The following is a 27,675-nucleotide window of genomic DNA, read 5'->3' on the forward strand; positions in this document are numbered from 1 at the left end:
CTCCGCTGCACCCCTCCCCCATGCCCTCTTTCTCTTCCAGCCTCCGCGCCCCTGCACCCCCCCTTCCTCATCTCCCCTCTTTTCAGGGGGCCAGCCCCAGACTGCCAGAGCCCCCCAGCGTGCCCAGCCCCGTGGCGGGCGGGCGCTCTCCCTGCTCGTCCCGCCCTCCGGGACCCCTCCCTGCGCCCCCGGGTGTCCGCCTCCCGGGTCCCCGCGGCCGGCCGGGCTCTCCGGGCGCCGGCTCGGGCTAATCCTGTATGTAAATGACAGCCAATCGAGGCGGTTGTTGAGCGGGGCTGGGATTAGAGACGGGGCGAATGGCTTGCAATCTTACTGGGATTACAGAACAAAGAGGCTCCTCTCCGCTCTCCTCCTCGCCTCCTCTCTCTTCTCTCCCGTCTCTCCCCCCTCCCCTCCTCTCTGCTGCAGCCCCGAGCGGGGGGGGGCCCAGCTCCGGGAGAGCGAGAGCTAGCGAGCCCCCCCCAGCCCGGCCCGGCCCGGCCCAGCCCGGCCCCCACCCTCAGCTCGCTCTGCTCCACTCCCAGCCCCCGGAGCGGGGGCTTCGTCCGCTCCCCGCCCCCCTGCGTGCCTAGGCTGGGGGGGTGGGGGGAGAGATTACCCCACCCCCACCCCGCAGCTTCTCCCCCTCCTCCTCCTCCTCCTCCTCCTTCTCCTCCTCCTCCCCTCTCCCTGCCTCCCTCCCTCCCCCCGTCTTTCTCTCCCTCCTCCCATCCCCTCCTCCTCTCCTTCTGCCTCGTCTTCCCCTTTCTCCCAGATTAATTAAGGAGGCAGCGGCGGGAGGCTGAGTCCTGGCCGGGAGCGAGCTGGGGCCGGGGCGCCGGTGGGCAGGAGTGCTTGGGGATCCTCCGAGGTAAGAGAAACTTTTATACCGGGGGGCGGGTGGGCTGAGACCGTCCCCCCCACCCTCCCCTTCACTCCATCTCTCCCCCCACCCCCTTACCCTCCCGTGCGATGTGAACAAAATCTGCCTGGCTCTATATTTTGGGTGCATTGGGAGACACGTGACTAGGGAGGTCGCGGCTGGAATGGTGGTGTGGGGGGAGGGGCTGGAGGGGGGTATCCCCCTCCCCCCACTTCCTACCTCCACCTGCGGGGGGGGGATGATGTTCGGGATCCGGAGCTGTCAGCCTCCGACCCTTGCGGAGCTGGGGGGGGGGGTGCGGGAGTGATCTGGGAGAGGGAAGAGGACAGAGGTTTGCTGCAGTTGGGGAATGAGGTCAGTTCTTCTGCCCAGTGCCAGTCTGGGGGCGAGGAGAAAAGTGAACTGCCGGGGACAGCTGCTCCTCGGCAAAGGGGCGCTCCAGGCTACTTTTCCATCCTCCTTGAACTGGCTGGGAGATGGGCTCAGGCTGGGGACATCTTCCTCCTGTGCCCCAGCCCGAGGCTGGGGAGGTTGAGCACCTCTCGCCATTTCACCCCTAGCCCATCCTCTCTTCCCACTCCTGGGGCAACAGTGCTTGGCGGGTGGGGACCAGACGTGCTATTTGGCTGACTTTGGAGAGCAGGCTGGGGGGGGGGGACACCCCCGCCCCCAGGAGTTCTGCTTTCTGGCTTCTTGGCGGGTGTAAGATGGAGTCAATGGCAGAAATTCGGGGCAGTGGCAGGATCAGTTAGAGAGAGGACGGGAGAAACCCATACCTGTAGAAAGGTTTAGCCCTCCAGGATGCCCACCCCCACCTCCACCCCCAGCCTGAAGCTCCTGGCCCCCCTGGCAGCTGACATAGATCCACAGATAAAGTGTTTCCCTTATGCCATCACTGGACTGTTTGGTGGTGGTAGCCAAGCCCCCGGAAGTGGGGTCACTAAGCATGAGGTGAAGGGGGTGGGGCTTGAAGGAGGAGCCGGGGCTGAGGCTGGCCGGGGGGAGACCCGCTAATAGGGACAACTCGGGGGAGGAGAATTTTGAGATTCCAGCAGAGCAAGATCCTCTGGAGAGACTGGGTGTGGGAGGCATGGAGGTGCCCTCTCCCCCAGCCCTGGGCCCCTGGTGGCAGCTGACATAGGTCCTAGGTGGATGGACCTTGGAGGAAGGCCTCAGCCCCTGAGCTCCAGGCAGGGTCCTGTGGATGAGGCCAAGGCTGCCCTCCCATTTGGGTAGAAGAAGGAATCCTAGGCTCTTCGTAGGGCAGTGAGATGCGTGCCAGGTGGGGCAGAACTTGTCCTCTTGCCCCTTTGCCAGGGCTGGAGGCAAGGGTTAGAACTCATCCTGCACCTCGCTGTTCCGGAACTGAGATGAGGCAGGGGCCTTCCCAGCCTCGGTTTCTCTCTCTGGGTCAGGTCTTCCTCTGCCTTTTTGACCTCCATCTTTGGTTTCCAGGGCTACTGGGCAGACTTGGGTGGAAGGGGCTGTGAGGAGGGGGTGTTGAGGACAGATAGGTTTACTCCACCTCAGCTTGGGGGAGGGGGTAGTTTTGGAAGAAAGAGGCTGAAACGAGTGTGGGGAGTTGAGGTTGGGAGGAAGGAAGCTCACTCCTCCTGGAAGGTTTTTAGCTACAGACAGCTTGACTACTTATCAGGTTTATTGGCGAAGATTCTTACTCAGAGAATGCTTGATCTGGCTGACCTCAGAATTCCTCTCAAACTCTGAGATTCTGTGATGATCTGAATGTTCAACCCATAATAATGATAAGTGACTCCTGCTTCTTCCACTTATTAGCTGTGTGACCTTGAGTGAGTCATTTTCTCTGGGCCTCAGTTTCCTCCTCTGTCAAATGAGAGGGGAAATAGGAACAGTTAGGTGGCGCATTAGATAGAGCACCGGCCCTGGAATCAGGAAGACTCATCTTCCTGAGTTCAAATCTGGCCTCAGACACTTACTAGCTGTGTGACCCTGGACAAGTCACTTTGCCCTGTTTGCCTCTGTTTCTTCATCTGTCAAACGAGCTGGAGAAGGAAATGGCGAACCACTCTAGTATCTTTGCCAAGAAAACACCAAGTGAGGTCATGTAGAGTAGGACATGACTGAAAAAAAATAAGAGAATTAGACTAGGTCCTTCCCAAGGTCTCTATCTCGCAGTTTTTCTACACTGTCTCTTTTCCATCTCAAGACAGTCCCATCAGTCAGGGACTACAGGCAGCAGGCACCCCATTTAATGGATGGGCCTGGACTAGGGCTCAGTATTATGACTTGCTTAGGGTCACTCTGGGGCCTTAGGCCAGCCTTCCTCCTGCTTTTGGAAAGAGCCTCCTGAAGCACCTCTCTGATAGTGAGCCTTCCCATTCCATCACCATATTCCAGGCCTTGGAGTCCTTTGGGTCAGATAAAATGGTGAGGGTAGGATGTCCTAGAATGTGACCACTCCATCCTTCCCATAATTTAGCAGGCCGGTCCACAGAGCAGAACTGTCCTTAATATTTGGAATTCAGTGGAAAGAGCTCTTGGCTCTGGAGTCAGGTAACCTAATTTAAGACCTGCCTTTGGTACTTACCAGCCACATGGCTTTGACTTCAGTTTCCTGATTTGCAAAAAGGAGATGTTTAGACAAGACAGAAGCAGCTAGGTGGTGCGGTGGACAGAGCACCAGGCCCGGAGTTAGGAAGACTCACGTTCCTGAGTTCAAATATGGCCTCAGACACCTACTAGCTGTGTGACCCTGAGGAGGTCATTTCACCCTGTTTGCCTCAGTTTCCTCGTTTGTAAAATGATTTGGAGAAGGAAATGGCAAAGCACTCTAGTATGTGTGCCAAGAAAACCTCAAATGGAGTCACGAAGAGTCAGATGCAACTGAAAAAAGGGAGGAGTGGGCCATTATGAATGACCTTGGATTTTGTCTTGTCACCAGAATCGGAAGGAGGTGGGAGTTGACCAGAGGGGACAATATTCAGAACTCAAGGCACAGGTAGCCTGGCTTGGTGGGGGCTGCTGTAGATGAGGATAGACTAGTGCCCAGGGAGCCCCGGATGAAGTTAAGCTAAGCCAGCAGCCGCCAGATTGTGGAGGGTGGGAGCCTGTCTGAATGTCACTGCTGGGACTTGATCTTCTCAGAGAAATCACTTGGCTAGAACTGAACTCTGACAGTAGCAGACACTGTTTGGGGCAGACTCAAAGCAACAGTCTTTTATTAGAAAAGGGGGCTGGGGGCTGGGAAGTGCCCCTCAAGAGAAAAGAGGAATCACCTGAAGTTCTCTTCTGGATGGACAGACAAAGTAATAGTCTAGAAAGGGGCGTATTTGGGCCAGGGAGAGGCAGAAGGAGGTGGGCCGGGTGAGGCGACACAGTAGGGCAGGATGTCATCTGAGACTATTGATTGTGTCTGTAGGTCTTAGTTTAATGGGGGACAAGGGGTGAGGACGCTCCCACATCGGCTCCCCTTTGCTCCACCTTATGTGACACCCCTCAGAAGTGGCTTGGGTCCTCCCCTGTTCCCCAGCCTCCTGCCAGGAGTCCTTTTCCCCATTCATAGGTGAACTTCAACGCTTAACAGCGGACCTAAGATTCCATGAAAGCAGGGCAAGAAGGGAGCGGAGAAGAGGGACGGAAGGGAGAACCTAGCCAGTCTTTATTGGCCAGATCCCGGTACCTTGGTTAAGCTACTTCTCTGCCGGAGGTTTCTGGTCCAGTGCATATCTTTATGGCCGAATTCATTTTTCTTTATGCAACTGTCTCTGTCTCTGACCCTTCCCCCACACCCCGCCTTCCCAGGCCAGGCAGGAACCTTGAAAATGGTTTCTGGACTCCCACATCGCCGTGGCTTCTTCTTCTATGTACTTGGCTTCTTTCAGCTGGAGGCCTTCTTTCAAGACGTGACACTGCCTCTTACTCCTTGGGGGGTTTTAGGCAAACTTCCTAACCCCTCTGGGCCTCAGTTTCCTCATATATAAAATGAAGAGGGTTGGACCAGATGATCTATAAAGTCCCTTCGGGCTCTAAAGCTATGAAGCTCGCCCAGCCAATACTCAAATTAGTTTTGCCTCCTTGCTTCCTTCGAAAGCCAGCTCAAGGACCACATATGTGAAACATTACCTGATTCCTCCCCCTCCTCTAGCTAACCCTTATATAGCAGCTTTAAGGTTTGCAAAATGCATTTGTGAGTTCTCTCAATTGATTCTTACAACCCTGGGAGGTAGGTGCTATCATTATCCCCATTTCACAGATGAAGAAACTGAGGCCGCAAGAGCTTCAGTGACTTAGCCAGGGTCTCCCAGCTAGTAGATATCTGAGATTTTCCTGACTCCAAGTTCACTGCTTTACCTGTTACTTCCACCTGCTAGTGCCCCCCCATCCCACTCCCAATGTACTTCGTATGTATTTTTGTACGTGTCTCCCCATAGAATGTAAGCCTCTTGAGGGCAAAAAGGTTTTGCCTCTTTTTTTTTCTTTTTTTTTTTTTTTGGCTAGGCAAGGGGGCCAAGTGACTTGCCCAGGGTCACACAGCTAGTAAGTGTTATGTGTCTGAGGCCAGATTTGAACTCAGGTCCATCCACCACGCCACCTCGCTGCCTTTCTTTATACCTTTGGTGGGTGCTTAACACAGCACCTGGCAAATGGCAGGTGCCTGTACAGTGATTGATTGTAAGGATCCTCCCTTCTTTGTCCCAGTCTCTAAGAGGCAGAGTCAGAGGAGGGTCTCTGGGCCGAGGCAGCTGGTAGCAGAATGGATAGAGTGATGGGTAGACCTGAGTTCAAATCCTAGCTACCTCAGTTTCCTCAGCTGTAGAATGGGAATAACAACCCCGCCTACCTCCCAGGGTTGTGATGAGGGTCACTTGGCAGAGTTCGGGTGGCGCATAGCAGGCACTATATTCTTATTGCCTTCCCCTAGGCCGGTGGAGGGAGTGGAATGGGGCTGGCCACTTTTAGCCCAGTCCTGGAAGGCTCAGCCCTGGAGCTCCAGGCTTGGACTTTCGAGTCTGCTTGTCACCTTTTTCTTCTCCCACCTCCCCCCTTGTCTCCATGCACTGTTCAGGTAGCTGTCCTGTCTCAGGTGAGTTTTACCTGGAGTTTGGGGGGAGGGGGAGATATTTTGACTTAGGTCTCGGCTGCCTCTGGCTGGGGCCATAGGGGTCACACATGGTGTGCTGGAGCTTCCCACGGGCCTTTGTGTGTATGTGGGGAGGGGGTCTCGAGCCTGAGGAGGCCAGGCTGCCTGGCAGGAAGGGATTTTGAGGGGCTGACCTCTTGGCCAGAGAGTCCCCTCAGCCCCTTCTCCCTCAGAGTAGTGACTCTGAGGACGTGGGGGGAAGTCGTGTGTAGCTATGGATATCCACTAGAAAAGCATCGTGGTCCCTCCCAAACCTGAGATTGGACGACCTTAGGAGAGGTCCTGGGATCTTAGATTTAGGGCCAGAAGGGACCTTGGAGGCCGTCTAGACCAATGCAGTCATTTTACAGATGAGGAAACTGAGGCCCAGAGAGATTAGGTTAGTAAATCCACAAGCATTTATTTAAATAAGCTGTTACTGTGTACCAGATACTGTGCTAAACCCCAGCATTACAAAGAAAGGCCAGTATAGGTCCTGCCCTCTGGGGACTCCCTTTCTGATGGGGAAGACCATGTGCCAATAATTATGTAAATATAAGAGGGAGATGCTGCCCTTCTTGGCGGAAGCCAGGACCATAGGGCCTGAAGTGGAGTTTAGGAGAAAAGATTCCAGGCCTTAGGGGACAGCCCGTTAAAGGCACCCAGACTGAGACGGTATTGGCCATTCATTGTCTCTGGATCGAAGACGACTGGAAAGGTAGGAAGGGGGCCTTAGATACCAGAGCATTTTATCTTTGATCCTGGGGTACTAGGGAGCACTGGAAGTTACTGAGTGGAGGAAGAGAGACGCCTGAGTGACGGATGAGAAAGGAAGGATTTGCCCAAGGTTATCCAGCTAGTAAGTGACAGAAGGAGGATCTGAACCCAGACCTTCTGACTCCAAATCCAGCCTTCAGGACTGGCAGTACAGTTGGGAAGACCTGTGTGACCCTGGACAAGTAGCTTCCCAGTGCCCCCGGGCAACTCATCAACGCTAGAAATTGCAGAGTAATTGCTGTCCTCACCTGGGAGCTGCCTACCCTGAAAGACCGTGAGTCTAGAACTGGAAGGGCCCCCAGAGGTCAGCTAGTCCAGCCCCTTCCCTCTATAGAGGAGCAAACTGAGGCAGGGCAGGCTTGCCCAATGTCACACAAGCACGTAGTGCTAGAGTCAGGATTGCTGTTCCCACTGAACGGGAGAGGAGACTGGGGATGAAGCGACTTGACCAACATGGAGGCGCTCCATTGGCAAGCTTGGCTTCGGGAACATCACCCTTAGCCCAGTGGGCGCTTTCTGTTAAAGGCCTGGACATGAAAGTCCTCAGGTAAGGATGGGAAGGTTGGCATCCAGAGGAAGAGAGGCCTGACGGGACTGAGTTTGGCTTTTTGGTGTTATGTGTGAAAGGCCCCATCCCTACTTTAGCATAAAGGAAGGAGGAGATTGTATGAATTGACCTAGAAAGGCAAGGGCACTGGTGTCAATGATAGTTGTCTCAGACCTCGCTCTTCCATATTTTGTGATAAATTAGTCAGAGACTAGGCTGATGGTTGCCTTTTTTTAAAAACCATGCTAAAATAAATTATAGCAATTTTAACAAGATTGTAGGGGAAATGTTTTACCTACTTAGGAGAATAGGCTATTTTAAGTGTTGGGGAAGCATTATTTACACATCATTAATGGGCCGATTTCAAGGCGAATAGTGCTAGAGCTGAAGGGACCTTGTCTAGCCTCTTCATTTTTACAGATTATGAAACTGAGGCCTAAGAACATTAGGTGATTGTATCAAGATCAGACAGAAGGATTTGAACCCAGGTCCTTGGACTCCAGAACCGGTGCTCTTTCCAAGTAGCAAAATTGGGATTTGAACTCAGGCCTTTAGCCCCCCATTATTTCATGGCTTTTGTTGGGATCCATTCCTCACTACTATTGTCATCCCCATTTTCCAGATGAGAATACTGAAGGTAGGAGAAGTGAAGTGATGTCCGTGGTCACAGAGCTGGTATATGTCAGGCAGAATTTGAACCCAGGACTTCCTGGCTATGGGGCCAGCTCTCTCTCAATACTAGGTCACCCTGCTTCTAAGGTGTAACACATCTATCTGAGGCTTACCCCATTTAATTGACAGTAGCAGGCAAGGAAGGCCATAGTTCAAATAGTGCTTCTGAAACTTGCATGATCCTGGCAAATTTCTTTCTTCTGAGCCTCAATTTCTCCTTCTGTAAAATGAGGGGGGTGGTACCTCGTAGCTCTAAGTCCATTGGGTCTGGTTGGGTTTTTTAGCCTCGTTGCCTAGCCCAATGCCCGGCACATAGGACTTTTATTGGTATAGGTCCTCCAGGGAGAGGACACTCACTCCACCGGTGCAGATCAGCACCTTCTTTGCCACCTGTAGTCTTAGAGGGGTGTGTAGAGCACTGATTGATAAAGTGACTTTGAGCCACTGGGGGTAAGCAGCATGCTTCCAGGCCGACTCTCTCTCCCTCCTCTCTTTCTCTTGCATGATTCCCCCTGACCTCTGCTGGACCATTCCTGACCGGCCCCTGACTGGCAAAACTTAACCTGTCCCTCGTCCCATCTCCTTGGGCCTTTCAAAGTGTTTGTCTGATCTGATGACCATTAACTCTCTAGTATGAATTAGCCGGAGAGAAGCCATGTAGTGTATGTTGTGGAAGATAGCCAAGGATGATCAGGTTTGGGTCTGCCCCTATACACGTTAGCCACATGCCCTTGGAAAAACCGCTCTGGGCCTCAGTTTTCTTCTGTAAAATGATGGTTGGAAGGAAACAAGCATTTCTAAAGTGCCTGCTGTGTGCCAGGCACTGTGCTAAGTGCTTTCTGACCTCTCATTTGATTCTCACAACAACCCTTTGAGGTAGGTATTATTATTATGCCCATTTTACAATTGAGGAAACTGAGGCAAACAGGTTAAGCGACTTGTGCACTGTCACCCAGCTAGTAAGTGTCTGAGATTGGGCTTGAACTCAGGTCTTCCTGACTCTGTCCATTGTGCCACCTGTCTGATGGTCCCCAGGGTCCCTTCTAGCTCAGGTATTGTCAGTGGAAGTTGTCTTGCTTCTGTAGCTAGGGCAGAAGATTCTGGGCCTCTTGGCATTAGAAACATCCTAACGAGGAAGGTAGGGAGGTGTAGATACTTCTCTAATCTTGGCTAGCAATGCTAGGGATGAAGAAGGGGGAGAGTGTGATGGGAAGACGCCCCAGCTGCACCAGGTTTTGTGGATGTCCAAGTGTCCAGAGATCCCCTATGTCCGGCTTCCTGGGTGGAGCGAGCTTTCTGGAGGTCCCAACCCAGCGTGGCTGTCCTCATTGCAGCGGCCCCTCTGGTGTGTGACTTTGGATAAACAGAAATGGAGGGATGTAGTGAGCACTGGACCTGATGGTGCCAGCTACGTGTTTTATTCTAAATGTGCACAGTACTGGAAGGGACTAGGAAGAGATCTGGAGTCCACAGACCTGGGTTCAAATCTCCCCTCTGCCACTAACTAGCTGTGTTATCTTGAGCAAGTCACTTCCCACCCCTATCTCCCCCCACCCCCCAATCCACCCCGGGTTTCAATTTCTTCCCTTGTAAATGAGAAGGTTGGACTTTTGTTCTACAATTCCAAATCTCTCTTCACCTCAGTTTCCTCTCCTGTCAAATGAAAAAGTTAGAGTAGATGGCCTCTGGACTTCCTTCCATTTCTAGGGCTAGGACCCCGTGATCCATCCTCACAAAGTTAGGGCTCCTTGGTCACCAGAAGCGCACTTATTTCAGTCTGTAGTCAGAAGGAAGGATTGTCTGTGGATAGGACTGTGGGTTTAGTCTGTGGCCTGAGGCTGGATTTTAAGGTCCCCTCCCACTCTAAAGTACTGTGATTCTAGGTGGTCTTTCCATGTTCTCTACCCCCACCTCCTGACAACACTTATCCTAAGGGACTGTCCATGGCTGCTACAGTCCTTTACACCCATGAGTAACTGACCCCTCCCCCCAGCACACATCTGGTTCACTCCCTGAGAGCAGAGACTGTTTTATTTAATGAGGGATGAGGATGAGGATGATAGCTAGCATCTACAGAGTGCCTGCTATGTGCCAGACACTGTGCTCAGTGTTGTACAGATATCATCACTGATCCTCATTTCTCTGCGTGTCCCCAAGTACAACTGTGCTGTGTAGGGGCCCCGTTAGGGTTTGTATTATCAGCGGTATTTCAGGGTTCTTCCTAACTGGTCTGTGGTCTTCTGCAGCCTTAATGGGTCCCCGGTGATTTTGAATGAAAGACTAGATCCCCCAGGCTCCTACAGATACCGAACTTAGCTCAGATGTAGAAATGGACGCTTCTTGGGAAGTTGGAATGGGGGTTAACTGAAGGCTGAAGTGTGTGACATATAAAGCTAATGCTCTGATATTGATATGCTTATGGTGAGTTTATTACTTTGATTAAATGCTTTTCTAAAGTTGGGGGAGTGGGGAGGGAAGTCTGCGGCCTCTTTAAAGGTGAACCAGCAGCCGGGAGAGGGATTGTAGGGGAGGTGGTGAGGATGGATGGCGTGAGTGTTGTCTGTCCGGTGTGTCCTGTCAAGCTTTGCTTGCCCTGGGAGGGTAAAGAGCATGTGGGAAAAGTGTAGTTGCCCTCCCATAGACAGCTGTGCCAGACGGTCTAGAATGCCCCGTTGTTGGGGGCAGGTAGGTGGCACAGTGAATAGAGCACCAGCCCTGAAGTCAGGAGTACCTGAGGTCAAATCTGGCCTCAGACCAAACACTTGACACTTACTAGCTGTGTGACCCTGGGCAAGTCACTTAACCCCAATTGCCTAAAAAAAAAAAAAAAGAAAGAAAGAAATAGAATGCCCCATTGTTGGGACAGTAGACATGTTCAAGAGCTCTGGGTTCTGAGGCACGCCACTGGTGGTGGGATATCGTTGACTAGCGGACTTCAGGCAACAGTGTGATGGGACAGCTGGAAAAAGTGAGATGTTGGGTTCTGGTAACAGGCCGGGCTTCTAGGAATAAGCGAGTGAGAGTCCCGTCCTCTGCCCCACTTGGAGCCTGTCTGGAGGGCTGTGGTCACTTATGGTTCCCACAGTGTGGGAAAGATGTTGACAAGCTAGACACTGTCCAGAGGAGGGTAACCAGTGTGGTGAAGAGCCCTACGTCCATGTCATAGGGGAATCCGATGAAGAAATGGGGGATGTTTTGTGTAGAGGAGAGAGGACTTGGGGGGAGCGTGAGAGCTGTCTTCCAGTATCTGTGGAGGAGGGGATCCTGCTTGTTCTGTCTGGCCCCAGGAGGCAGAAGGAGGAGCAATAGATGGGAGCTATAAAGAGGGTGATTTAGGCTGGGGTGGGGGGAGAGTGCTAGGTCCTCACTAGAGGTCTTTAGCCCCTGACATCGTGTGGCTTTATGTTCCCAGAGTTGGGATTTGGAGGAGCTGAGAGTGGGGAGGCAGCCTCTGGAGGCCCGTGGTGACTGCTTTCTTCCTTTCTCCCCACGCTCCCCTGGCCGGGTCCCATCATTGCCTTTCAGAAACTACAGCGCTTCAAAGCATTGGCCTATCCTATCTTACCTGCCTATATCTCCAGGGATTAAGAGGCCTGGGTGGGGAAGAAGAGGCCTGGGAAGGGAGAGGAAGGCTAGATACTCGGCCCCTTTTTTCAAGCCCTGATGACTCTTGCTTTATGGATGATGGCCTTGTGTCAGGAGAGTGAGTTCATAGGCCATCATGGTTTTCATTCCTACCCCGGGTAAAGTAAGCCCAAGAGGGTTTTCCCAATCCTGGTGTGATACTGGTGATGCTAGCTACACGTTGCTGAGTGGTTCATAATAATCCTGATCCATATTCCTTCTCCCCTTCCCTCACCCCGCAAGGGAGAAATCCCTTGAAACTGGCCCTCTGTGAGGGAGCTTTGTGCTGGTCTGCAGCGTCCATGCTGTAATCACTTAGTGGTCTGCATCCCATCTCTTCCCTGGTCCAGTTTTTCCTCTTTCTTCTTCTGGCCTCTTTACTTTGGCAATAGAAATGCAGAGATGAACGTAGTCCGTCAGTAAGCACATATTAAACATATGATATGTTTAATAAAATTGTTTGAACACATAATAAGCACCTAATGTATGCCAGGGCTGAGGATACCAAAAAGGCAAAGGACGGCCCCCTGTCCTCAAGGTGCTTACAGTCTAACGGAGGAGATAACATGGCAAGGGTGTAGACAGGAGGAAATCAGCCGAGGGAAGATCTATCATTGAGTGGGATTGGGAAAGGAGTCTTAGGTAGAGATGAGGAAGGAGAGCATGGGGGACAGCCGGGGAGAGTGTCTGGGGCGTGTTGTTCCGGGAGCGGTAAGGAGGCCAGTGTTCACTGCATCTGCAGAGTATGTGGGATGGGGAAACTTTAAGAAGGCCAGAAAGCTTTGAAAGCCAAACAATTTTTAATATTATCCTGGGGGTACTTATTGAGAAGGGGTGATGGGGGGGTCACACCTGTGCTTTGAGAAGGTCACTTTGGTGGCTGAATGAAGGATGAACTGGAGAGGGGAGAGGCTTGAGTTAGGCAGACCCAGCAGCAGCTACTGTGATAATCCAGCTGTGAGGTGATGAGGGCTGAACCAGGGTGGGGGCAGGGTCAGAGGCGAGGAGGAACCAAATTCGAGAGATGCTGCAGAAGTGAAATCATGGGCCTTGTCAGCAGCTTAGATGTGGGGGTGAGGTAGTGAGGAGTCCAGGCCGACACAGGATTGTGAGGTTAGTTTAAACCCCAGTTCAGAAAAGTTGTAATAAACAGAATTTGATGTAACAGCCTTCATCATTTCCATGCTAGATGCAGGGTGTGTGTGTGTGTGTGTGTGTGCAGTCACGTGCCATGGTTTTTATAATTTTACCTTTTGATATGTTCATTTTTTTATTTTGAATTCCAAATTCTCTTTGTCCGTCCAGTCCCTCCCCCACCCATTGGTAAAGCCAGCAATCCGATGCCTGTTCTACATGTGGGAGTCACATATGTTGTGAGTGATGTACCGAAGGGCGATCCCTGTGGCAGCAGCAGTAGGGCCAAGGGCTTCCGACCTCCTCACTCATCTGCTCCCGTCTTCCCCAGCAGGCCACTCCTGAAATGCACCCAGCACCTTCATCCTCCCAGGAATGCTCTCAGACATGCTCCCTAGGGCATCCCTTGCCTTGGGCTCCAACCCTCACTGTCCGGCCATAGCTGCAATGCCTCTATGCTCACTTGTGCACAGAGCTTTCTGCTCTCGAGCCAAGGCCTAACATACATTGCTGTGGCCTCCCAGCCATACTCCTGGATGTCTGCATGCCTTTGCCACCCCCACTGCCTCTTCTGCCATCTTTCCTCATTTACAGCACACAGCCTTCTAACCACCATAGAGGCAGGATGGGACAGTGGCCCTGGGTTCCAGTCCTGCCTTCGAGGCTTATTACCTGTGTGACCTTGGGCATATTAATTAACCTCACTGGACTTCAGTTTCTTCTTCTGTAAAATGAGGGGCACTGGATGGCTTCTAGGGTCCCTTAAATCTCTAGATCTATGTTCCTGTGACCGTAGAGGTCATCTCTGCATGGCAAAGTGGGGATAGCACTGTTTCTAGAGTAAAATGATCTGTGTTCAAATTCCGCCTCTGAGGCTTACGACTTGTATGATGCTGGACAAGTAAGCCATTTCACCTCTGGACCTGTTTCCTCCTGTGTAAAATGAGGAAGCTAGCCTCCAAGGTCCCTTCTATCTTGAGATCTCTGATCTTTTCTTATGAATAGAATACCAGATATTCCAGCACTCAGGCCACATTCGGGGCCCTACCACATTTCCTCAAGATATTGCCGTTACCCATTTTCCCCCCAGACTCTGCTGTTCTTACAAGAGGTAGGAGTCCCGCAAGGACCCTATTTTTGCCTCTCTTTGTATCTCTCCCAACACAGTGTATGTAGGGCAGTCTTTGATCACACTGACCCTTCTAAGACTGATAGTAGGTGATACCCACTGGGCTGGGCCTTTCTTTTTCTAGCGCCATCTTAGAAGATGATGTTGGTGTGGGTATGAGGTCATCAGAGCATCGCTGCCCCTGCCCCAGTCTGACCTTCTGGCCCTAACCCTGTGGGCCAAGGCTTGCCTGTAGCAAGTAGAAATCAAGGCAGAGAACAATTAATCCATGAGCCAGCCTCTGGGGGTACAGAGACAAAAATGAAAAAGTCCTTTCCCCCAAGGAAATGAGTTTTCCTGCCTCAGGTCTCTCCTTAGTCCGTTCAGCTGCCAAAGTGCAGATCTGATCAAGTCACTCCCTACCCACCACTGTAATAACCTCTATTGGGTCCCCATTGCCATGGGAGCAAATATAAAATGTTCTGTTTGGCATTCAAAGCCCTTCATAACCTGGTCCCCTCCTACCTGTCTAGTCTTCTTACACGTTAATCCCCAACATGTACACTTCACCCAGTGACACTGACCTGGCTGGTCCGTGCACAGGTCCATCCGTCTCTAGGCTGTGGGCATACTCTCTGTCCCTCATGCCTGGACCACTCTCCCTCCTCTCCTCCAACTACTGCCCTCCCTGGCTTCCCTCATGTCCCAACGAAAATCCCAACTTCTACAGGAAGCTGTCCCCAACCCCTCTTCATTCCCTCTGTTAGTGACCTCCTATGGTCCCCGTATGTTGCTTGCTCTATCTTCCCCATTAGATTCTAAGCCTCTAGAGGGCAGGAACTGTCGTTTGCCTCTTTTTGTATCCTCTGTGCTTGGCACAGTGCCTGGTACATAGCAAACACTTACAAATGTTAATTAAATGAATAAACGGAGACAAGACACACACATACAAATATATGCCCTAACCTGCCAAGCCTGCTCCTGAGTATTTACTCCCTTATGCCATGATGTCCTGGACTCTGGACCCTGCCCGCTTGCACTGGCCTGTGCCACCCCTGCCTGCCTTCGGCTTGACCCTTTGGTGGCCTGTATGTTCTTGTGGGGGTCTCTTCTTGCTCTGCGGGGACCCTGATTCTGCTCCTGCTCCCTCTCGGCTGGCCGTCTCCTCTGGCTGCCCACATCTCCACGTGGCAGTGGGTGTCCGTCTGGAGCTATGGAGCAGGCGTGGGGATCTTGTCTCTCCAGACCTTTTCCATCATATGGCCAGAGTTTGATTTCTCCTTCCTTTCCATGAAATCTAATTCTGATTTTTAACTGATGGGCCCAGCTCCTCACTGCACCCAGGAAATGGCTACTGTTTTCTAGAAACTGTCGACTTCTTGTTAATGGAATACAATCAGAAGTCTTGTTAGGTAAATATAAATAATGACATTGCAATATACCATCTGTTAAAGAGCTCAGGAGCATACAGTTAATAGAATCAGTACATGGAGGGCTGGTAATTGGCTTTGCTGCACAATTTCTCCAGAAGTGATGGTTTGTCTCTTTTCCCCTTTGCTTTCTTTTCCTGCTGCCCATCCTGGGGAAGGGGGATGGGGAACATGCCTGAATCAGGTCTTTTCATCGTTTAATTTTAGGTGGAATAGCCCGACTAGTCAGTCTTTCTAAAAGCTTTTAAGTGTCTCCTACATGCTAAGTGCTGGGGATACAAAGAAAAGCAAAAAAAAAATAGTCCCTGCCCTCAAGGTACTTATACTCTAATGGGAGGAAGCAATATGCAAACACCTATGTACAAAAAAGATTTCGTTGTTCAGTCGTGTCTGATTCTTTGCAACCCCTTTTGGGGTTTCCTTGGTAAAGATACTGGAGTTGTTTGCCATTTCCTTCTCCAGTTCATTTTACAGATGAGGAAATTGAGGCAAACAGGGTGAAATTGCTTGCCCGGGGTTACACAGCTAGTAAGTGTCTGAGGCTGGATTTGAACTCAGGTTTTCCTGACTCCAGGCCTGGTGCTCTATCCTTGGGTCACCTAGCTACCCCCCCCCCCACACACACACACACACAAGGTACAGAATAAATCTGAGGGACTTGGGAAAGCTTTGTTTATGTGTTAGAGGGCTGATCAATAAGTATTTATTAAGTGCCTACTGTGTGTCAGCCACTGTGCTAGGTGCTGGGGATACAAAGGCAGAGATGAACAGTCCTGCCCTCGTGGAGCTTACATTCTAACAGGTGGAAATAGCATGCACACATAGAGGTGTTTGCCTCAGAACAGACAGAGTGGGTATGGGGGAATCAGAAAAGGCCTCAGATAAGAAGGTGGTGCATGAACTGGGTCTTGAAGGAAACCAGCAATTCCAGCCAGCAGTGAGGAGGAGACCAGGAGGCCAGTTTGGCCAACCTGTTGAGTGCATGGAGGGCAGAATTATTGGATCAAGGTGCAGAGGTAGGGTGGGACCAGGCTGTGAGAAGCTTTTAAAGGCCAGGAGTCTATGCAAGTGTGGTAATATGGGTCCCAGCCTGACCAGCTGACCTTAATGGGTACCCTGATGATATGAGAAGTCTGTATTCCAAACCAGAGGGGAAAGAGCCAGGCTGGACTTCTCCCCACTGCAGCCAAAGAGCAGTGGAGGCTTGTGGGTAATCCTGGGGGGTGGTCTTGTCCTAGAGGGGAGGCAGCATCTGGACATTGAGACCAATGGCTTACCCTCCCCTGCTAAGGTCCCAAACCTCCTTCTTACATTGTGGAATTTCCACCGAATGGCATCCCACCAGGTGCTCTGGCCAGTGGAAGCTAGCCTCCCAGACCACTGCCCAGCTCCTCATCTGTCTCCTCAGGGCTCCAAAGTGAAAGCTCCCCCCTCCTCCCTCTTCCATCCCCTCACTCTCCACCCGACAGAGCTGGAATTTCATCCTTGGTGTCTGGTGATTTACACACCAAACCTCTGGGATGAAATTACACTCCACCCTCCCCCGCCCCTGGGAGGACTCCGTGTCCTACATCCCACTGACGTGGCCCCTTTGCCTCTGGGGTCCCTGTTTGAGCCACCTTAGGAATGCCTGGATGTTGGGCTGTGGAGCGGGACAGGGAGCTGGGCTGTGGTACCTTCTGTTCCTTATTGCTTCGCATCCATTTCTTAGGAATCCTAACCCCTGGCCACGTCCTCCTCCTCCCACCTTGCTATTCCTTCTGTCTAGGAAGGCACCAGGATGACAAGGTCACCCTGGAGATGGCACAGTGTGGTGGTTCTTATTGGTATAAGGTAAGCTCCCTGAGGGCAGGGACTACTTCCTATTTTGTCTTTGTACCCTCACACCTAGTGCACGCCTGGTGTGATGCTTAATAATGCTTCCTGATTGACCTGTGACCATCAGTTTCCCCATTTCTGCTGTTTTGGGTGTCGTTTGTCATGAAACCCTTGCTAGAAATTGGATAGCTAACAGAAAAAAAAAACAGGAGCAAACAAGGCAGAAACATTAGTGGTCCTTTGGGGTCAATTTTTGACAAATTCGGGCTTGGTATTCAGAAAGAAAAAAAAAAACAACTTCTGAATAATCAAGGCTACCCTGAAGTGGAAAACAGGCTGTCCCTCCCTAGCGATCTTCAATCAGCAGGCATTATTAAGCACCTACTATGTTTCCTGTGCTGTACTAGGCCCCAGGGATGCAAAGGCAAAGAATGAGTCCATCCCTAGTCCCAGGGAGCTCTTCAATTCCAGTAAGGGAGACAGAGAGCACATGTATAAATATATCCAGTGTAAACATAAAGTGAATGGATAAAAATACACACCAAGTTGTTAAGTACAAGGTGGTTGGGTTGGGAGGGCTTTAGCAGGTGGGGGCATCAAAGCCTGGATGGTCATTTGTCGGGCAGGGAAGCCTCGAATTAGACTGGATGGCCTCTGCCAGCTCTGCACTCTCTATGACACTGTGTCTTTGTTCATACCAGGTAGGCTCTATGGAACTTTTCCGGGAAGGACCCCGTGTAAATAATATCGCTGAGATTAATAGTGTCACAACCCTGGCTTTGGGGGTGTGCTGTGTGACACGGCCTCCCTAATTTCCTCAGATGGTTTTCCCCTGGGCAGTGCCATGGTGGGGATGAGCACGATGACTAGGGGAGGCCATTCTCCCTCCAGAGGAACTATATGCTTAATTAAAAGAGCTAAAAGAATTATCAGGGTGTTGGCAAACCTGAGCCATAACTAGGGTGGGCCACTGGGGCTTTATCTCGGGAGCTGAAATTTAGAGGGCATGGAGAGAATTTGCATTTCTTCAGCTGTGAGGAAACAGCTGGGCTTAGCACCTAGTTAGCAGGAATAATAATTTAAAATAGGAAGCTATCGGGTGTCACTGCCCACCACCATTGGGCCGCTTCCCCCCATGGTGTTCCAGAATCCCCCTTTCATTCTGGGCCACTTTCCCCTCCAAGCGCCACTTGGGGCCTCCTGCCGCAGTTGTAAAAAACCGTCATTGTGGCTTTGTGACAAGCCTGGATGAGGCGTGGATGTGTGCAGCACAAGTCAGGCAGTTTCTTGCGCTTTCTGTTCTTGGAGGCAAGAAGTATCTAGACTGTGAGGCGTCGGGCCAGATTTGGCCAGACCCAGGAGAGCAGAGCCAGGGCCCACCCTGGGATCCCGAAGGAGGGGATCTCGGAACAAAGCCGAGCTGCCCCCTCTCGGCTGCCTGCCCTGGCTAAGCTGGAAGGCGGCCTTCGCACCCAGACGGCCCAGCAGCTGGAAAACAGAGCTCCGGAGGTCAGAAGGGGAGTGAGGGACGGGCCCCAGAAGCAGAGGAAAGCGGAAACCGACCAGTGGCTTCCTACCTGGATTTAGGATTCTTCCCAGTCTCTGGGCCAAAGGGACCAAAGGTCTTGTTGCTTCCAGCGGCCCCCTGTGACCGCCAGGATCAGGTACAAATTAACCCTTCACTGCCTGGCCCCTCCCCACCACCCCCTTCGTCACACACTTTCCTGTACCCCTGTGTTTGCCGTTCCTCGAACACAGAATCCCTCCCCCCCTCTCTGTCGGCCTTTGCAAAGACCTCCATCACTGAAGCGAGGCCTTTTACATTCCCTAATCCCCTTAGAAGCTTAGCTCAAACACCACCTTCTATCAATCAGTCAATCAATCAGTCAGAACACTTATTAAGCACCTACTCTGTGCCAAGCACTTTATGATTATAATCTCATTTAATCCTCACAACAACCCTGGGAGGTAGTGCTATTATTATCCCCATTTTGGAGATGAAGAAACTGAGACAAACAAGTGACTTGCCCGGGATCATGCAGCTAGTAAGTATCTGACACTAGATTTGAATTTGTTTTCTGGCTCCAGGCAAGACTTCTATCCACAGGACCAGCTAGCTGTCCCAATGAATACTTTTTTAAAAATTCATTCAATATATACATGTTAGAGCAGCTAAATGGTACAGTAGATAGAGCTCCAGACCTGAAGACAGGAAGACTCATCTTCCTGAGTTCAAATCAAGCCTCAGACACTTTTTAGCTGTGTGACCCTGGGCAAGTCACTTCACCCTGTGTGCCTCAGTTTCCTCATCTGTAAAAATGAGCTGGAGAGGGAAATGGCAAACCACTCCAGTATCTTTGCCAAGAAAACCCTAAGTGGGGGTTGAAAGAGTCAGACAGGACTGAAAACCAAAAGCAAAAAACCCCCGATATGTTTTATTTCCTCCAATAGAATGGAAGCTCCTTAGGGGCAGGGAGGATTTCAATTTTGGCTCTGTAGCCCCAGCACATAGAACCGTTCTTGGCTCAGTAAGTCATGAAGGGATGCCTTTATCATTCATTCTTTCTGCATATGTTGTATGTTATTATAACACGATGTAGTTGTCACATTCATTCATTCCATCTGTAACTATACGGAAGGGAGCCCATTGAGGAGGACAGGCCCATCTGATCCTTGGCTTGGCATGGATAGTCTTTGTCGTCACTCCAAAGCACACCCTCTGTGTGCTCCCCAGGTCTTAGCCAGCTGTCTCTGGACTTCTCCAGGCTTCTACCCTATAGTCAGTAAACATTTATTGAGCCCTTACAATGTGCCAGGCACTGTGCACACAACTCAGTCTTGGAGTCCTGTCTTGGAGTGATCTTTGTCTCATACAATCAGACTGGGTGCCCCTTGAGAGCAGGGGGCCTTATATCCTACCTACACTGCCCTTGTCTCCAGACTGGGTGCTTTCTGGGGTTCAGTGAACACCTCCTGCTCCTGAGATTTCCTGGGCAGTCTTGCTATCCGAGCAGCTCCCCAAAGCAGGCGGCCCCACCCACAGGGCTGGGAAGGGGGATGGGGGCACCGTGTGGGGCTTTGTACCTGGGGCCAGGGCTGGGCCGAGGGGCTGATATTTTTTTTCCCCTGCTGTTTATGGAAGGAGCTGGTTTTTCAGGTGGGGCAGCTTTTCAGCCAGAGAGGCCTGGATGGGGGAAAGATTGAACCGTCTGGAAAAAGGAGGATGTTGCTGGTTCTATTGTCAAGCCCTCCCCTGGAACACGTGCCCTTCCCAGCCCCCTTGCCTGGCCCCTGGGTAGCTCCAAAGGGAAACCCTCTGGTCTGCAGCTGTGGGTGGTATTGCTACCCACACAACAAAACAGGGCTGGGAGGAACCTTGAGAGGTCAGCTAGCCCCTGTCTGATGCAGAGGGCCGGGCCACAGTCAAAATTCAGCTCTTTTCAGAGTTCCCCGGCAAAAGAGTGTCTTTTGGTCATTCTGTTTTGGAAGCAGGAATTGGGGTTGGGTCAGGGAGGAAGGACGGACTTCCTTAGGGCTGATCTCAGTCCCTCTTGCTGAAGCTTTGACCCATGTCACCCTGCAGTGCCAGTGAGAGAGAGCTGGAGGACCCTGTTCCTTGGGTGAGAGAGCTCCGTAAGGGGTCAGAATGCCCTGGAAGTGCCCCTTTAGAAGCCAGTAGGGCTAGAAAGTCCTGCTTAGATTTCTCCAGAAAGCCCCAGCCTGTCCCAGAGAAAATGGAGTCAGGGATCACTGGCCCTCGGCCACAGAAATGGCTGTTCACACCTACCTAGGTGTCTTTGGTTTGAGGACGGGACTTGTGCTGTCTTTGGTGAAGCAGGCTCCCAGTGAGGAAATGCCCTCTGTCCACACAGGTCAACACTCTCTAAGACTAAGTTCTGGAGAGAGTCCCTTGGAGCCACTGAGGAATGAGGAGACTTACCCAGGGTCATGTAGCCAGTATGTGTTGGGCGTGGGACTCGGACCCAAGCTTCCTGATCCTCTGCCAGGCTAGACACTTTGTAGCCCCATGCTGGCTCTCTACAATTTTTAGAGTCTTATCTAGCTGTTAGACGTTCACTTTTCTCCTAGTGGACGTTTCTAGAGCCCTTTGGGGTTTAGGAAGGAACGTAGATCTAGAACTAGAAGGAACTTCTGATTCAACTCCCTCATTTTACAGATGGGAAAACTGAGGCTGAGAGGTGGTTGCCCATATTCAAGCCTGGGCCTTTCTGGTTTTTTCCAAGTTTTGTTCTTTATCCCTTTTATGTCCCAGATGGCTCAGATATCCATAGGAGCATAGATCAAGGGCTGGAAAGGACTACCTATAGGTCAGCTCGGAAAGGCCTCCCACTAGTTGCTGCAACCCTAGAAATTCTACCCCTAAAGATTCCTCACAGCCCACCGCTTTCAGGATAAAGTTCAAACTCCTCATCTTGGCATTCAAGGCCTTCAACAGTTTAGCTTCTTACCTACCTCTCCTGCCTTATCTCCCACTATTCCCCTAAACATGCTCAATGCGCTAGTTAGGCTTTCGCCACTCCGTGCCCTCCTCTTCCTTTGTTACCTGCCTTCCCGTGTTCCTCCCGGCCTCCCTTCCCCAGAACGCCAAGGAATCATGTGAATGCTCTGCAAAGAGCCTGTCCTTATCCTCTCAGAAACCTTCAGAGAACCACTGGCTACAGACCGAAGTATTAATCTTCTGACCCTGGCATTCAAGGCTTTCCATAATTTGGATCCAGTGACCCAATATACCCTTCTACAGTTTCCTCTCTGCTCCGTCCGCTGTCCTTGTCCTTCTCACCTCCCGGAGAAAGTGGCTGCTTGAGCTGAGTCTTAAAAGAAAGCAGGGAATCTGGGAGATTGGGAGAGGAGGGGGAGGGGGCAGCTGATATAAAATTACTAGACTAGAGATGGAGGGTAGTGGGTGAGGAACAGCAAACAGTGAAGTGGGATCATAGCGTGTGTGTAGGGGAGTCAGGCATGAAAAGACTGAGAAGGTAGGAAAGGACCATGTTGAAACAGATGAGTTCCCATGTCATACTGGAGGTAATAGGGAGCTATTGGAGCTTATTGAGGAGGGGAGTGACATGGTCAGACCTGCACTTTGGAGAAAATCCCTTTGGCAGCTATGTGGAAGCTAGATAAGAGTGGGGAGAGGCCTGAGGTGGGGAACCCCATAGGAAGGCTGTGAACCAGAGTGATAGCTCCAAGATTGGAGAGAAGGGGACGTATGCAGGACAGGTTCTAGAACGAGCTAACAGGAGAGCTGTCCAGAAGTAGACTGGGCTATCTCATGGGGTGTGGGTCCACCCCCTTCCCCTTCCTACAAAGGCTGAGGGATCATTTGCTGGAGAAGCTGTAGAGGGGATTGTGGGTCACGGGCAGGTTGGACAAGATGCCCTCGGAGGCCCGAAATCCGTCTCTGAACTTCTGGGATCTGTCTTTGCAGCCTAGCTTGGTGTCTCACACTCAGTAGGGTCTTAATAAATGCCTGTTGGATTGATTTATTTGGAGTTTATGCCACACTGCTTGACATCTCGTCATGTTCCAGCTTTTTATTGTTAATGACTGGTCCGTGTTAGTGTGTCCTGCCTCCCCAGTAAGATTAATGTGCTGGTCTCTGTCAGATAAAGACAGCACCTCCTGTCTATGTAAGTCACTTTACTGGTCTGAGCCTCAGTTTCCTCACCTGTAAAATGGGGATAACAATGCCTGCCTCATAGGCTTCTCGTAAATTTCAGATGAACTCATGTACGTAACATCCAAGTGCTTGGTATAAGTATCAAGTGTGGGGCTTAATGTTGGAAATTTTAATGTTAATCAATCACAGATTTATTAATTTAGCACTCCCTAGATGCCAGGCACTGTGCCAAGTGCTGTAAAGAAAAGGTAAAACCAGTGCCTACCCTCAAGGAGCTTATATTCTAACAAGGGAGACAGCCTGTAAATCAGGGTGTAGGGATGGGATGCACCAGAGGAGTGTTGGAGGGTGTTGCCATGTAGACAAACTACCAGTGTTAGGATTTCTAACCCAGGCCTGCCTTAGAACTCCCTTCTGGCCTTTCTCTCAGATTCTCCTCTGCTGAGCTCTTTCCATGCCCTAGGTGAGCCCAGAAACCCCCTAACTTTCCCCAGGCTTATTAAGAGGAGGCTGGTTTGAAGGCCCAGGGCTGAGAAAAGGCAGTCAAGGAAGCTGAACGGTGGGCCTGACCAGGAATCACCCCTTCCCCCAAATGCAGAAGAGCTGTTTTCAAGGGCAGCTGGATGGGGCCGACGACAACCCGGAGTGTTTCTGGAAGTCGGTCAGCTCTCCCTGAACCACTTGTGGGTCCTCGGCTGTCAGTTATTGCCAGGATGCCTCCCACGGACCAGCTGGTTTGTGTTTGGGGGAGCAAACCTATTTTAGCATCCCCTTGGGCAAAGGAAGAGTGAGGGAAGTCACTCACTTTGTAAATACGTCTGTGCATGTGAAGCATCCCAGAAGCAAACCGGAGCTGTTATTGGACTGTCTCCTGCTGCAATCCACTCTACTGTGGACTAGCTTCCTGTTGGCCCTCTCTACCAGGCAGTCAGTAGCATAGATAATGGAGACAGTCTGAGACCGGACTGGGAATTGGCCTCTTCCACTCATTTTCTACTCTCTCATTGATACCTAGTCTTCATGGCATAGGACTCACTCCCTATGTGTATGTACTCTTTTTTTTTTAAGGCAATTGGGGTTAAGTGACTTGTCCAGGGTCACACAGTTAGTAAGTGTCAAGTATTTGGTTTGAGGCCAGATTTGAACTCAGGTCCTCCTGGCTTCAGGGCTGGTGCTCTATCCACTGCGCCATCTAGCTGCCCCTGTATTTCTTCTTTTCATAGATGTCAAACCCTCCCTTAGGATAGCACTCACTCCCCAATGTCATCACAGCTGTTGAGCCAAGTTGACTCCATGGTCCATCCGTGGTCTCCTTCCACAGCAGTCCCTTCCTTAGGGGTCAGAATTACTTGGTGTTTTGGAACTACCCTTGGGGTGAGGCAGAGGAGAGCCAGGAGGGTAACAGCACCCCAGTTAGCCCATCACTCACAATCACAAGAATACTGAGACAAGTCATAGCTCTGTAAATGGTCAGCATAGTCCTTCAATGTGGCAAAAGTATCCTGGGGAAAGTAAGCTCAGGAGATTGAGGGAAGGGAGGGAAAGGCCTGAGGTGATAGCAGATGCCCCCACACCAGTCCTGTCTGATGGTGAAGGGAGGATTTTATGGAGTCCTGGCACACAGGCCTGGTTTTAAAGCTATAACTTTTCCAATAGAGGGATCTTGGTTCTGGCTTCAGATAGACTAGGTTAAGTCCTGGGAGAGCTTGATGCCAAAAAGTGGCTCTCCATCTTTTCTCACACTTTCTGGCTCATAAGCCCAACTTGGAGTAGAATCTTGGGGAAAGTCTCTTAAATCTAGCTTAGGAGTAGACTATGGGAAGGTTTCCTCAAAGGGACTAACAGGATCCCTTCTTGAAAAGCATTCATTGTGCAGAGTAGTAGATAACAGGTATAGGACAGCTATTTATTTTTTCCACCACAGAAGAAATACTTAAAATACAAAAGACTTCTAGTCACACATTGACAAATACTTCAGATGTGAAATATTAACCCATCGCTTCTAATCTCCTGGGAGGCAAGAAAGACTCCCAGGAGATTTGTGGGACTGATAGATTTTTCATATTCACTTTGGATCTATACTGCCTGAATAGCAACTCAAGGTCCCTGCCTTCTGGCCAGTCAGGCATCCATCGTCCATATTCTTGGCTTCAGCCTTTTCCTCTGAGATTGCAGAAAGTATCTCCCATTTCCAGTCTTTGATTTCTTGAACTCAAAAAGTGGTCACCAGGGCTCAAAATGTCCATGTCTCAGGATTGCTTTTCAGTCTGCTGTATGTAGAGAAAGAAACACAAAGCTGAAGAGGCAGCCAGGGTCACCCACACAAACCTTGGGGACTTTGGATGGATGGACATTGGCGTGTTCTTCATGCCCCTGTGACTGCTACTGGAGATGGAGAGGGGAGAAACTCTCCCCTCCTCCAATCCAAGATGGAGCTGATGTCAGCTGTGTCCCAGTAAAGAGGTCAACTTAACAGAGACTTGGAAGTCATCTCATGGTACTGTGGGAAAAGACCCAGGTTCAGTAGTGGATGTGTGACCTTGGGTCAGTCACTTAACCTCTTTGGGGCTCAGTTTCCAGGGTTGGATCAATGGTCTTATCATCAGACTAAGACACATATCTAGGGACTCCCTCAGGGCAGGTGCTCAGTCTTCTCCATCATTCTGGGGTCACTCTCTGGGATTATCTTCCCTTCAGACCAAGGGGGAGGAGGCCTAAATCTTGGATGCACAGACTAGCTTTGCTACCTGCCTTGGAAGGTGCAGGCCCATCCTGAAGGGGCCTGTGGGTTCCTAAAAGTGCTGTGCCAATTGAGCCCAGGTAGTCAGAAGCCTCTCTCTGATGCCCCCGGGAGCTGCTGCTTACCGAGCCGTGCCTCTGTCTCTCTTGGCAGAGAGCGCACATGTATCCTGATTTGTCTGCTGCGTAAATTGGAGTTTTTCTATTTTGGGATCCCTTAAAGCCAGCAGCACCTGGATGGGAATGAGAGCTGTGGCTGAGAGATTGATCATGATTTCCTCCTGATTTAATTGGGGCTTTCTCAACCCTCCCGCTCATCCCATATTCTTCAGCCTGTGCCACCCTGGGTTCGTCTCTCCTGAAGCCTTTTGAGAGCCTCCACATGTGGGCCAGTCATTTCACCTCTGTGCCTCGGTTTCCTTATTTGTAAAATGAAAGAATCAGGCTAAATGGTCTCTGAAGTCCCTTCTTGCTCTAAGACTATGGTATGATGAATTTTAGAGCTGAGAATGACCTCAGATATTGAGTCTAATCCCTTCATTTTTGAAAGGAGAGGAAGGTAAGCCGAGACTTACACAGTGATTTAATGGCTTAATTGGAGGGAAGTCTCGCATGCCCTGAGACCCACCTGCTTCTCAGGTCCCCCGTATCTTAAGCCGTGTCTTCTCGCTGACTTTGTGGCTATTTTAGTCACTGGTCAAGATGCTGAGGGCTCAGGCTCATTCCCCTCTAAGATTATAGAGAAAGTGACCAGAGGGAAGATGGGAGTGGAGGGGGTCCATCCAAGGGTCGGAGATTCAGAACCGGAAGGGACTTAGGAGGCATCAAGTCTTTTGGGTTTTTTGTTCAGTCCGACTCTTCATGACCCAGTTTGGGGCTTTCTTGGCAGAGATACTGGAGTGGTTTGCCATTTCTTTCTCCAGCTCATTTTTACAGATGAGGAAACTGAGGCTCATAAAACTTATGTGATTTGCCCATGCCATGCAGCTACAAAGCATCAGAGGCAAGATTTGAACCCAAGTCTTCGGCATATTCTGTCTCCTCCACCATATTGCCTCCTAATCCTAGGATCTAGTCCAGTCCCCTCGTGTTGCAGATGAAGTTATTACCAACTTGCTGGAGATCTCCCGGCTTGTAGATAGAAGAGCTGGGATCCTCTGGCTGAATTCAGCACTCCTTCCACAGAATCCCGCTGTCTTCTAATAATCATAAGCTCTGCCAGCTCTTAGGCAGACTTGGGAGTGGGAGGAATAATAAGGAATATTACTCAAATACTTTAAATTATGCCAAGCTCTCCACTCATAAAACCCCATCAGGTAATGGGGGGGTGGCATGGTGCCATTTTGCACGTGAGGAAGACCAGTCAATTTCTGAGGTGACATTAGGACCCAGCCTTCACTTCAAGCTTAGTGCTCTGAGAGAGAGAGCAGGGGTTCAAACTGCCTCTGGCACTCCCCATCTTTCTGAAATAAAACAGAGGTGTGTGCATCATGGGGGCACATGTGATCATAGACTTGGCTCTAGAAGGGACCTTCAAGGCCATTGAGTCCACCCCTGTCACTTGACAAATGAGGAAACTGAGGCCTTACAAAGCAAGGTGACCACATAGATCTAGGACTGGAAGGGACATCTAGTTCAATCCCCCCATTTTATGGATGGGTAAATTGAGGTCAGGAGAGGGTAGCAGCTGCCTACCAGGCCCCTCAGGAAAGAGCAGCTTCTGCTTTTCCCTCTGGACTCTTCCTTTCCCCTTTCTTCATTCTATTAGCCTGCTTCCGGCTCTTGACACCCCAGCAAAGCTCTGAGCACCCAGATTCTGGAGGGCGGCTGGTTTTATCTTCTAGCTCAAATCTCTTCATTGTCTTTGGATATCTCTAGAGGATTTCTGAGCTGGGACAATGAAAGCCTCCAGAATGGACCTCGCGGTCTCTTTTGACAAGAGTACCGTGTGGTGCGAAAGAAAGCTGAATTTGAAGTCAGAAGACCAGGGTTCAAATCCTGCCTCTGCAGTGGCTGACTCTGGGGAGGCAGGCCACTCAGCCTCTCTCGCCAGTTTGTTCATCTGTGAAATAAAGGAGGTTGGAGTAATGGCTTCTGAGGCCCCTCTCAGCTCTGCCTATGATCCGCTGAACCTGCGTGTGTGAGTGTGAGTGAGCTCTCTGTCTGGCTGTCTGGCTTTCACTCTCTTACTCTCTCTCTGAATC

At 50.8% G+C, this 27,675-nt stretch overlaps 1 protein-coding gene across 4 annotated transcripts in view; it reads left to right on the top strand.

Annotated features, from left to right (window-relative positions):
• Positions 1-263: 263 nt before the first annotated feature.
• Positions 264-27,675, top strand: part of GTF2IRD1 (GTF2I repeat domain containing 1) — a 229,666-nt gene continuing 202,254 nt past the window's right edge. For 2 of the 4 annotated variants that reach the window (XM_021005739.2, XM_078154721.1), the window contains exon 1: positions 271-871. The gene's annotated coding sequence lies outside the window, so the exon portion shown is untranslated. Of the gene's footprint in view, positions 872-27,675 lie in introns of all 4 variants that reach the window. The other 2 variants (XM_078154722.1, XM_078154720.1) reach the window with 2 other exon arrangements.

Source organism: Phascolarctos cinereus, unplaced genomic scaffold (assembly GCF_003287225.1).
Source record: "Phascolarctos cinereus isolate Bilbo 61053 unplaced genomic scaffold, phaCin_HiC Scaffold_5;HRSCAF=322, whole genome shotgun sequence".
NCBI lineage: Eukaryota > Metazoa > Chordata > Mammalia > Diprotodontia > Phascolarctidae > Phascolarctos > Phascolarctos cinereus.